General features: G+C 38.4%; 1 pseudogene; it reads left to right on the top strand.

Moving 5' to 3' along the window:
* Positions 1–6,004: 6,004 nt before the first annotated feature.
* Positions 6,005–6,103, top strand: LOC130041040 (uncharacterized; annotated as a pseudogene).
* The last annotated feature ends 7,598 nt before the right edge of the window (positions 6,104–13,701 follow it).

The raw sequence follows: 13,701 nt of genomic DNA on the forward strand, positions 1-13,701 counted from the left end.
ATCGATTTGCTCGAGCAGGCCCAGTAACGTCTAAAGCCCTCTTTACTATTGTTAGATCTTTCTCTGGTTTTATTTTTACTTTATGTTCTAATATTAATGCTACCACCATCTACTCAGTCAACCAAGTTAAACCCTAAGGTCTCTTCCACTTTCTCCTGCACAAGTTTCTGCTTTCTGACAAAAGGGAGGACCTCGAATGCTGACATCAATCTAATAGCCAGGGCCGCAGGAGATAATGTAGTGCTTATGGAACTTGTCTCACATGCACTCAATTTGACTCCCAGCACCACCTGATTGCCAGAATATCAAAGGCTGTATAACATAGGAGGACCCCAAGCACCATGGCTACGTTTTCTGAGAATTGCCTGTGGGGCCCCCACACCTCCTGAGCATTGCTTTAGAGACTCTCCCAGCAACTAAAAAATATGTAATACCCCAGAAACATGTACTTGTCTTAAATAGGGACCCTCACTTGAGGTGAGGTTCACAAGGAAATATTGCATGAAAAGATAAATCAAAGAAGCAGGGGAGAAAGGGTATATCATGTGAGAAGAGATCATACATTTGGTGAAATGTGTTAAGATTCAGATGCCCTAGTCTTCCCACCAGGGATAGTCCTTCAAAAATGCCCCCATTATACTGGAAGTGTGCTAGAACATTACATGACTGAAACTCAATTATGAGCAACTTTGTAACTGTGTATCTCTTGGTGATTCTAATTTTTAAAGAAATATTTAAATGCACCCATCAAAGTTACCTTTTTACCACTAAATGGGAAAGATACTTTCTAATACTTATCCTCACCAAAAGCTCAACAGAGTGTGACACTTGCCAGGAAATGTCCTCCCTTGCATTTTTCTCATGATACTTATTAGTACTTCACTCTTCTGTTTCTTCCCTCTTCTCATGCCAAATCTTTCCGTCTCCCTTGCAAGCTCCTCAAACATTATATATCTATTCAACACTGATGCTCTTTGCCACTTGCTCCTCTTGATTTCTTGTCCATGAACTGATTCTAAAACATAGCATTGCTGCAATTACAATATTCATGCCAAAGACAGTCATTGATGTATCTTTGGGTTTAGCATTCTTCAAGCTATTGGCACACAGGTGAGTAACATTATTTTCATACAGAGAACACAAAAATAGTTGTGCTGGGTTTTAAAGTTCTGTCAGTAGTCTGAGTTACAAATTAAGGATATATATTTTTAATGTTTTTTTGAATATCTGTGAGATAGACCATTACAAATCTATTCATAATTTGCTTCCAGTCATACAACGATCCAACATCCATCCCTCCACTAGTGTACATTTCCCACCAGCAATGTTCCTGGTTCCCTAAAGCCATCCCCCATCACCTTACCCCCACCACCAGCCTGTCTCTATGGCAGGATCTTTGATTCTTTCCCTCTGTCTCCTATTTATTTTGTGCATCATGGGTCTCGTACATGTACTAAGAGGTCATCATGTTTGTTCAAGGAATTTAGTATTTTTTACAGGAAGCTAAGGCTGGAGTAGTTTTGAGGTATGGAAATGACTGCTGAGGCTTCCATAAGTACAGGGCAGTGGGGATGGGATGCCCATTGTGACCCAGAGAAAGCCTGGAGATTTCAGTCACAAAACCCGCATATCCAAATTTTCAGCTGTTATATTTTAGTGAGAGCAATCCTGAGAAGTTGGAAACCAGACGAGGGCATGGTGGCGATTTTTGATTGTGGGAGCAAGTGGCTGCACTGGGTTCTGGTTGGGTGGGCACCCAACTAACCTGCCTCCCTCGATTTACCCTAGTGTGTTCATCCTTTTGCAGGTCCAAGGTTAACTGTGGCTTTTGATCTCTTTCTAGACTTGTTTATGGGTCTCTGAAACAAGACCAATCCATTAGCTTGTATAGCTGAGCCAGGGGTGATTTGTGAACATGGCTCCCACATATCTTTAGGGAGTTTAATTTCTCGGGAAACTTAGTCCTGAGGTGTTGGGATCCAGCCAGAGGCACAGTGGCAATTTGAGTTTATCAGGAAGCATGAAGACACCATCAGATTGTTGATGCACTCACCTGAGGGTACAGGTTGACTTCCTGGAGGCATTGCACCACCAGACTAACAAAGTTTCATTGAATTAATGAGCGAATAATCAACATTTTTAAAATGTGTCACATAATTGCATTTTAGAAGGGTAACTTCTAACGAGGAAATAATTTTCAGGGTATAATCAGGATATACGATTTATTCTTAATATATTCAATAAAAGCTACACATTTTGGAAATTTATACAAAGAAATTTTTATAGTATCTGTCTTCATAATTTACTTGTAAATTACTAAGATATCACTGTATATTCCACTGTTCTTAGCATAGAAATTTACAGACAGAAAGTGCTACATAAAAGTTCATTTTGGCACTTCTGTTCAAGGTGGTACTAGAAGTACTTGCAATAGAAATAAGGTAAGAAAAAGATATTAAGGGTTTTTATGTATGAAAGTTAGCAATAAGCTCTCACTATTCACAGCAGATATCATACTCTATTTAAAGAATACTAGAACCTCTACCAAAAAAGCTTCTAGAAATAATAGACTTTCATAGTAAAATTGCAGGTTGTAAAACCAATAAACAAAAGTGTATGGCTTTTTTATATGCAACTTATGAGAGAGAAGAAAGTGAAATGAAAAAGCAATTCCATTCACAATCGTGCCTCAGAAAAATCAAGAACCTTGGAATCTGCTTAACTAAGGATGTAAAGGACCTACACAACAGGAAATAACAAAGGACACGAGGAAATGGAAACATATCTCCTGCTTATGGAATGGGAGAATTAACATTGTCAAAATGGCAATACTCCCCAAAGCATTGTACAAATTCAATATGATCCCTATAAAGATACCCATGACATTCTTCAAAGAACTTGATCAAGCACTCCTGAAATTCGAATGGAACAACAAACACCCACTAATAGCTAAAGCAATTCTTGGGGAAAAAACGATGGATGCATCACCTTCCCCAACCTCAAACTCTACTATGAAGTGATAATAATGAGAACAGCATGGTACTGGAACAAAGGCAGAGCCGCAGACCATTGGAAATGGATTGAATATACTGACACACAACCACAAATATATAATCATCTAATCTTTTATAAGGGAGCAAGAAATGTGAAGTGGAGCAAGAGAGTCCTCTTTAACAAACGGTGCAAAAAAACTGGATAGATCCATGCAAAAAAAAAAATGGCTCAGACCTCTACCTAACACCATGCACAAAAGTCAGATAAAAATGGGTCAAAGACCTCAAAATCAGACCAGAATCCCTCAGGTACATTGAAGACAAGGTCGGCAAATCCCTCCATGACATTTAAGTTAAAGGTATCTTCAAAGATAACACTCCACTTGCAAAGCAACTGGAAACAAAGATAAACAAAGGGGACTATCTTAAATTAAGTAGCTTCTGTACTTCAAAAGAAACAGTGACCAGAAGCACAGACTCTGCCATGTGGGCAGATACTCGCAGAAGCCTACCAGGTTCTCTGAGAGTGAGAACCGGACAATAAGAGTTGTTATCTTATCAACAATATCCAGTCTCTGGATCTTGGCCATTGATGGGATTACATGGCTCCAGGGGCTGTTCGTGGTTGTAACACTTAGCTACTAGAAGATGGGGGATCTGGATGGAGGGGGCCCAGTCTTGATCTGAGCAGCCTTGGAGATCACATCCCCCTGTCCCATACACCTGGGTTCTGTTGAAGTACACGGGGCTTAGGTTTATCCAATTGCACCCATCACAGTGCTCCCGAGTCACTTCCATTACTTTGTCTGTCTGTAACTACTTCTATGCTCTCTGCCCCAACCAATTTGTAAGGTCTCATCCTTCTTAGACACTGAAGCTGTACTGTAAGTTATTGCCTTCCTCCTCTCCTTATGTCTTTTGAGCAGTTTACCTTCATGCAAGGTCCTTTTGTATAGATAGAGGAAGACAATTAATTAATATGCTTTGTAACTTAGGAATTGATTGGCTTTGAATATTATTCACTCCTGGGCTTCTGCCTTCTCAACTTAAGCCTCAATTGGCCTCACTTCCTAGCACCCCAAGGGCAGGGTCCCAACGTGGGACTGGATGGAACCAGGGCAAGCTGGTAAGTTATGTGCTAACCTGGCATCGCGATGGGCCAGGCCAAGGTGCCACGATTCTTAACTATAAGATAAGAGGTTGATCATAGGCAAATGATGTCATGATCCAAAAGTAACAACAACACTAGGGCCCTGCTGCTAGGAATAGGAAAGATATCTTGCCTGAGCGCTGCAGTCTGAGATTGAGATGGCCCTAGGAGAACAATTCTACAAGCTCAAAGTATTTCTTACTGTGTCCATAGAAAATGATTAATATTATATATGCTTATATGTTGGTTGGACAAGGAGAGGAAAAAGACCTCCTATAAGCTGTTTTCCTGTGTGTCCTGACTAGCTTGGATGAAACTGCTTTCTCCCCTTCAAACTGCCTTCAGTAAATGATTTCAGTATACTGAGACAGTTTTCCTTTTCTTTCAGAAACCTAGCTGGTCTTAGATCTGCAGATATCAGGTGCTAGCCAGGACTGATCTTTGGAATGTAGATTCCCAGCTCTAGCCAGGCTGGTCTTTGGGATGCAAATCAAGGTGGTTGCATCTTGTGAAAGTGCTTCTGGAATGTTTCAGTTTGGCTTTGTATCTTCTTTCCTGAGGCCAGTATTACTACTGGCCTGCTGATGTAAGGAAACAATGTGGATGTAAAGAAACAATATATGGTTTGCTGCCTCAATGTTCTTTCTGTAACTCCTTTTGATGACATCACTGTAATGCCCCTTTTAGAGGTTCTATGATCTATATAAGGGGATCTTCCTGGATCTCAGTGCCTGCACGTGCTTGAGGATTCCTGAGGCCTCTATGACATACATCTCTTCCATGTAATAATCTGCTGCTCCACGACCAACCAGCCTGACCCCCGTTTCCTTCCATCTCCTGACCATCGCCATCGACCTCCGTGGAGTGGGGAAACGGCCTGACTGCCAGCCTTTTATTTTTTATGTGTTTACACAGGTTCTGCTTCCACTTCCTTCATGCATGAGTCTCCTTCAAGCTTTGGCAGAGTGTTCTTAAGCGTACCTATGGCTGGTTGCAGAGGTCTTCAGCTGCCGGGGCTCTACTCAGGGCAGTGAGGGAAATTCACCCCTCCCCGTCCAAGGGGCCCTGGTGAGGAAAGCCAGGTGCGGGGTCAGGAGACGGTCGTTTTAGATATATTTGGAATTAATTTTTGATCAAAAAGTACTTATGTGCTTAGTAATAAATTACTATACACTTGTTCAATCACTTCAGAGACCCCACTCTGCTTAGAGAACTAGATTTTTAAATACAGGGCTATTTGGCCTGTGTGTCATGACTGAGAATAACTCTCAGTAGATATAAAACTCACTATACACAAAGATGCACACAGGCTACTTTGAGTCATCTGTGTTGTTAATGTGTGTTGGCCATTAAACTTCACTGAGACCCCTTTTTCTGTCCTTTACAGGAGCCTCATGAGTCTCACCTTACATTCAAGTTGTACTTGTAATAAGGTGGAATCAAATCATCAATATTCTCCTCACCTCTTCCTTCAGGAGAAAAATCCTACTTACATTCAAGGTGGTCAAATTGCAGAGAACACCATCCACCTTTTCCTGGAGATGTACACGGGACTGAGGTGAGAACAGCAAAAGGCTCTAGTTTAATGGTCTTAATGAAGGTTTCAGGGAAGGGTATTAAAGAAGACTCATATACCATCTTCCAAAAGAATTATTTTGTAAAACTGATGCCTTGGGTATGGTAAAAGATAATATGGTAAAAACCATAATTTTCTTTCTAGGACATTAAAGTTCTAAATCTATCTATTCAAGCTGCTTTGAAATACATTCCTTGATTTGGAATCACTGTCTGCCATAGGAGTGAGTAAGGACAACACTCAAAGTAATAAGAAGAGAAAAATATGGAAAAATTAACTCATACTATGTTTGGTAACATGTATACTAAAATTGAAATGATACATATATTAGCATGGTCCTTGCACAGAGATGACATGCAAACTTGTAAAGTGATCCATATTTTTGTTGCAAGAAGAATTAACAGGGCTACTTTAAGCTAAGACAATCCACACAAGTACAAAGATTCTACATAAAGATAGCACAAATCCCCATCACAACAATCTCCTCAATGTCAATGAACTAAATGTGCCAATTCAGAGGCACAGAATGGAAAGATGAATTATAAAACTGAACCCAACATTCTTCTGCCTGAAGAAACACTTCTGAACAATCAAAGCAACCATGGGCTCAAAGTCAAAGGCTTGAAAACAATTCTTCAAGAAAGAAAAGAACACCTCCACAAAGCTGGTGTGGACATACTAGTATCAGACCATATGGACTTCAGGCTATAGGTTATAAGAGACAGTGAAGGTCATTTCTTCATGATCATGGGATCTGTACATCAGAAAGAACTCACCCTCCTCACTGTAGGTGCTCCTAATGACAGACCAGCAAAATACTTAAAAATAACTTCTAATAGACTTAAAGAAAAACATTGAGAGCAACACAATAATAGTTGGAGATTTCAACACTACTTTGTCACTTCTGAATAGATCAAACAGACTAAAGCTCAGCAAGGAAATATTTTTTTAAGGGAAGTAATGAACAACCGTTGGCTTAGAGAAGAAATCAAAGGGGAAATAAAAAGTTTCCAGAAACAAATGAGAATGAGGACACGAGCTACCAGAACTTGCGGGACACAGCAAAAGCAGTGTTAAGAGTTAAGAGTATAGCTCTGCCAGAATTCACTAGGAAGAAAGAAAGGGCATGAATGAATAAATTAGAGCTCAAGATTTTGGAAAATGACCAACAAAAGTAGTCCAAACTAGGCTGGAGGAAGGAAATAATAAAACTTGTACCAGACATCAATGAGCTAGAATCCCAAAATAAAATCCAGAAGACCATTAAGAACAAAGGTGGTTCTTTGAGAAAATAAATAAGATCATTAAACCATGAGAAGCCTCTCAAAGAAACAAAGAGAAAGAATTCTAACAAATCGAATCAGAATTGCAAAGGGGCATATCCTAATAGAAACTACAGAAATCCATAGGATCATCAGAGATTATATTGAGAATCTTTACAGTAGGAAATGAGAGAATCTTGAATAAATTGATAAATTTTTGGATTCCAATTACCTCCCAAGGCTGAACCAAGAAGATTTGGAATACTTGAACCTATCACTTCCAAGGAAATTGAAATGATGGTCAAAAGTATCCCCCCAAACAGAATCCCTGGCCCAGATGGATGGATTCAATAGTGAAATATTTCAAACCTTTAAAGAGGAAATGCTGCCAACATTTTTCAAGATTTTCCAGGAAATTGAAGAATCATAAATACTCCCAAATAGTTTCTATGAGGCAAAGATCACCCTAATTCTCAAAACAGACAGAGACACCACAAAAAAAGAAAATTACAGACTTATTTCCTTGATGAATACAGATACACAGATTCTCAAGAAAATACCAGCAGAGAGAATCCAGAAACTCAACAAAAGATCACACACTATGACCCAGTAGGTTTACCTTGGGGATGCAAGAATGGCTTAACATTCTCTAGTCAATCAACAGAATACACCATCTCAATAAAATAAAGATAAAAGTCATATAATCATATCAATATATGTAGATAAATCATTTGATGAGATCCAGCACCCATTCATGATGAAAAACTCTCAACAAAATGGGAGTTGAAAGTACTTTCCTCAATATAGTCAAAGCAAATTATCACAAACCCACAGCAAGCATTATTCTCAACGGGGAAAAACTGAAGGCTTGGAGCAGAAATCAATGAACTAGAATTCCAAAATACAATCAGGCACAAAACAAATTACCCACTCTCACCACTCCTATTCAACATAGTACTTGAAGTATTTGCCATATGATTTCTGTAAAAAAAAAAGATATCAAGGGCATCCAGATAAAAAAGGAAGAACTCAAGCTTTTACTATTTGGAGATGACATGATACTATACTTAGAAAATCCCAAAGAATCTACAAAAAAAGCTGCTGGGAACAATAGATTTGTTTAGTAAAGTAGCATATTACAAAATCAATATCTGGTACTCCATGCCTTTCCCATATATTAATAATGAAAGAGAAAAAAGAGATAGAGAAAAAACAATCCCATTCACAATAATACCTCAGAAAATCAAGTATACTAGAATCAACTAAAAATGTTAAGGATCTATACCAAAAAAAAAAAAAACCTACAAAGCTCTACTTTACGAAATAAGAGAGTATATGAGGAAATGGAATCACATCCCATGCTCATGGATTGAGAGGTTTAACACTGTCAAAATGGCAATACACCCCAAAGCTCTATAAAGATTTAATGCACATTCTATAAGGATACCCATAACATTTTTCAAATAAATAGATTAAACACTCTTGAAAGTCATACACAACAATAAACTCCAATGAAGAGCTAAAGCAATCTTTGGTAAAAAGAAGAAGGGAACACCTTCCCCAACTTCAAACCCAACTACAAAATTGTAGTAATCAAAATACCATGATATTCAGATAAAGACAGGCCTCAGATCAATGGAATATAGTTAAATATCCTGACGCTGGCCCTCAGATTATTATTACCTAATCTTTCATAAAGGCTCAAATACATCACAGGTAGCTTGCCAGGCTCTGCCGTGAGGGCTAGATACTCTCTAAGCTTACCGGGCTCTCCAAGAGGGGCAGAGAAATCGAACTCGCATTGAACATGTTGGCTGCATGCAAGGCAAACGACCTACTCGCTGTGCTATAGCTCCAGCCCATTAGATGTATTCGATATACCAAACACAGTAACAACAAGTCTCATGATAAAGACGTTACTGGGCCCACTCAAGCAAATTGCAGCCAACATGGCCGACCCGAGTTCGATTCCTCTGCCCTTCTCGGAGAACCTGGAAAGCTACTGAGAGTATGTCGCCCGCATGGCACAGTCTGGCAAGCTCCCCATGATGTATTCCATATGCCAAATACAGTAACAACAAAGTCTCCAATGGAGACGTTACTGGGCCCACTCGAGCAAATCAACGAACAATGGGAGGGCCTTTACCTTTACCTTACCTTCATAAAGGCTCAAGAAATATGAAGTTGAGCTAGGAAGTCTCTTCAGGAACTGGTGCTGGGAAAACTGGACAGCAACATGCAAAAAAATTGAACTCAGACCTCTTTATAGCGCCAGGCACAAAGTCAGATCAAATGTATTAAAGACCTCAATATCATACCTGAAATCTTAAGATATATGGAGAAAAATGTGGGAAGATCCCTGCATGACATTAAAGCTAAGGGAAACTTCTAGAATGAAACACCACTGACAAAGGAAGAGGAAGTGAAGATAAACAAATGAGACTACATTAAACTAAGAAGTTTCTGCAACTCAGAAAAAATGGTGACCATGATAAAAAGAGAGCCCACATAATGGGGAAAAATTATTTATGCAATACCCATACAATTAACCTCAAAATTCTGACTGCTGTATCATTAAGAACGCTAAATAGTTCCTGTGAATTTTATTCTTCTTCACATATATTTACTTTAAAATATTTTAGATTTCCTTTTAAACGACAGGTAAAAAGGTAAATTTATGAGTTTTTTTAAAAATTAAAAATACCCCTATACATAGCCAGGTGCGACCCAAAAAACAAAAAAGCAAGCAAGCAAGCAAGCAAGAAAGAAAGAAATTAAAAATTAAAAAATAATGCTGTTTGCAATGCTAAGGATCAATCCCACATCATCATACAATGGAAGGCAAATGCTCTTTCACTGAGTTATATCCCTGTTCTTAAACATTTAAAAAGTTCTTAATTGTTGTCTCATTGCATTTTCTTTTTTAAAAAATGCTTTTCTAAATATTCCTGGTCGCCAATGTACCTCCTACATTTTGACCCTCGCTTCTCTTCTATATTTGACCTCTAAGACTCAGTTGTCACCTTATCCTTCCTATAGCCATGTTTTCCTTGGAAAAAATTTCCAAGATCATGTCTGGCTTGCTTTAACTTGGCATAAAATGGAAACCTTATTTTCTGTATGCTCTCATGCTAGAGGTGATGATGTTTTCGACCCAGGTGAACTCTTTTCTGGGGAACTTTCTGGCTGTTTCTACTTGACTTCAAAATATCTAAAGGTAATTTATCATCTTTTTTTTTTTTGCGTTTTTGGGTCACACCTGCCGATGCACAGGGGTTACTCCTGGCTCTGCACTCAGGAATTACTCCTCACGGTGCTTGGGGGGACCATACAGGATGCTGGGAATCTAACCTGGGTCGGCCGGGTGCAAGGCAAATGCTCTACCTGCTGTACTATAGATCAAGCTCCCCCCCGCATCCCCATAATTCATCATCTTGAGGGCCTCAGATTTTTACCTTCCATTTAGAAACTTCATCTTTACATTGACACAGTAAATTGAAACCACAAAACCATTGAATGTTATAATGGTAGCAGCCATGAGCAAACATTGATAACCTATTGGTTGGCATGAACGAATTCTGTCTCAGAGGCTTCACTTCTGAGAATACCTGTCACTACCTCCTTTCTGTTACGTATCCCAGGATCAGAATCTACATCAGGCCATCAGTAGAAATTGTTCACCCGAAAGCTAGCCTTCCACTGGGATCAGAATCCATGATCCATCTAACTTGTAATTTTTCATTCATGATTTGTTGACCTTGTTTCAGTTGGAGGCATCCAGAGCATAAACTCTGCTTTCCCGTTGTTTCCACAGGAAATCCAAATATCTAAGAATGTTATCATTTCTGACGCCACTGTGAAAGATTTTTTTGGAATCCCACGGTAAGATACTATCATTAATGTTATAATATTACTATTCTCAATAGTCCAGATCTCCCCAAAGAACTCTCTACCCTCCTCACTCCAAGTGCAGACTCCAGTTTATCATGCTCCTGAACGTACTTCTAATAGTTTCACTCAGGTTATCCCCTAAAGTGTACAAGTTAAGTTCATACCACTCCAAGTTCTTATTCCTAAACTACCAGAGTGGGCTTGGTCCTCAAGCTTGTGTTCTCCCTTGAAGAAATACCGTGCTTCCTTTCTCTATGTCTCTCTTTGCTTGCTTTGTTAAACGAGTGTTCTCTCTTGAACATATATTCCATTCCGCCCTACACCGGTTTAACAAGTTTCTAAGTGTTTTTCAGTAAAATCTATTTTGCTTCACTAAACTAAAAATTTTAAACCACCAGAGCATTGTTTAAACCAATATTTGTATCTTTTAAGCGACAAATTTTGAAAATGAAAGGGGGTAAATCAATGGAATACTACTCAGTTGTATGAAGTGATATCTTATTATCTGTATAAAATTGGATCACATGAGGATATTATATTTAGTGACATAAACCAGGCAGAGAAAGATAGGCATCATAGAAGTTGATGCATATGTGGTATATGGAGAAAACAAATTAAAAGGATAAAATGAGACAGACAAACGTCTAAAACAATATTTATATTCTATGATTTATAATTCAATTAATAATGGTTTCTCATACACATAATTCCGACAGGACACTCCTCATTCTCTCAAAAAATAACCGCTCCCTCTCCCCCAAACCCCCAGAATCCCTCCATCCCAATCCCCTGACTCAATTGTGTGGATCAGTTCTCCCCTTACATTGGCCTTGAACCTTTGTTGCTACCTTGCTGTGTGTCTTTACATCCCACATATGAGAAAAATCTCTCTGTATCTGTTCCTTTCCTTAAGGCTACCTTTACATGCATGATATCCTCTAGTTTCATCCAATGTTGAAAATTGCATAGTTTTGATCTTTTCAAAGCAATAAAAACAAACTTTAGAACCATGAGACTATTTAATTACCAGATGGAAAGGTGTAATCAAAGTGGAAAAACTGAACAATGGTGAATGACAGAGTAGGCCTTTCAGTAGTGAGTGTAATATGATACATGAACGTTGATTCTGCATAATCCTAAAATTTATGAAATTCTAGTAATTCTATAATGTAATTTTAAATAATCAAAAAAGTATTTAAATAATTTACATTTATCTATGATTATGACTTATCTTTTGTGTCAAACTATCAGAAATAAAAATAATGTGAGATAGAGATATTGTGTATCACTATACTTTTAAACAAGAGAAGTGCTGAAAATTTCTGTGTCTTGATGAACTGTCATATAAATTGACTCCAAAATCAAATTAATATACTCAAGGAAAAATAAAAGTCAACCAATTTAATCTTTTGCCTTCACTCAGGTTCCCATCGGCTGATCTCTGGCAGACAAAACAATTTTTATATTATTTTTTTATATTTTTATTACTGAAACACCATGAGGTACAGTTGTACATATACAAATTTTTGTTCTTGGGTTTCGATTATACAATGATCAAATGCCCATCCCTCCCCCTGTGCCCATTTTCCACCACCATAGATTCCAGTATCCTTCCACACCTGTACCCTCATCCCACCCTCCCTCTGTGGCAAGGCATTCCCTTTTGTTCTCTCTATCCTTTTGGGTGTTGTGGTCTACAAAAGAGGCATTGAGTGGCAATTATGTTCTGTCCATAGTCACAATTTTTATTTTCAAAGGATTTCTTGGCAGAGATTTGGCATTCTTTGCTAGCAACCAACTCCTGTTCTTCTGCTTTTTTTTTTTTCTAGAAATATATACTTATACTCAGACTGACTAGTCATGGCACCAAATTGACAAATGTACTTGTTTTTACTTCAGTTCTATTTCCTTATTACGACATATTATTAGCAGTGGATAGAAAATAACTAGCCCAAGTTTCTTGGGGGAAAAGGAAATGTTTATGCTTTTCTTAGTTTGGAAAATCCCTGTCACTAGTATAGGGAGATTCATCTAAATTTGTAAACACAATGATTAAGAAGAGGTAAATTATGACTGCCACTTCAAGGAAGAACGGGTTTTCAGCAAATATCCTTGCTTTCAGAAGGATGGCTCTGGCTTGGATGGGGGGCAAACATGAGAGCTGTGAGCTACCGGCAGTTAACACATGCTCTGAGGCTATGTGGTGACAATGCTGAAAAATGTGGAGAGCCCTAATTAGGTCGGGTCATGGGGGAGAATGGAATGATGACAAGAAAACAGAGCAACAGGACAAGATAATAGATTCCTTTTTACAAAAGTTTTCATCTCTAATATATTAATCTGTTGAAAAAGAGAACCAACTTCTTATCATTCTTCCTGGCAATATATTATCCTTACGCAGTGCTTCAGGGAAAAAACGCTCCCCTTGTTAGTTAATATAGCGTGAATATCTGTGAGGTCTTTGAACTCTCTCTATGTATACACTGCTGATGACTGAAACCAATCTCTCTATTTAACTATCTAAACTGCAATGGTCTCACCATTTAACTCTCTAAACTCTGATGGCTCCAAATCTTCTAAGATCAGCTTTCATCTCTTCCATGATATCCAGGCTTCTCTTCCCAACTGTCAACTCTCCCTTTCTTTCTCCCTCTCTCTACCAACTATGGTCTCCCTGCCAAAATTTGCTAAGACAAGATTTCTTGAAATATAGACATAAGTTGACTTCTCTATTTTTAAATTTAGGCAATTTTGATTTTCAAAGTCATTTATAATGGAGATTTGTCATTCAATATTCCAATTCAAATCACACCACCAGTGTCTGCATCC

The sequence above is a fragment of the Sorex fumeus genome, unplaced genomic scaffold (assembly GCF_029834395.1).
Source record: "Sorex fumeus unplaced genomic scaffold, SorFum_2.1 ptg000095l, whole genome shotgun sequence".
Classification (NCBI taxonomy): Eukaryota; Metazoa; Chordata; class Mammalia; order Eulipotyphla; family Soricidae; genus Sorex; species Sorex fumeus.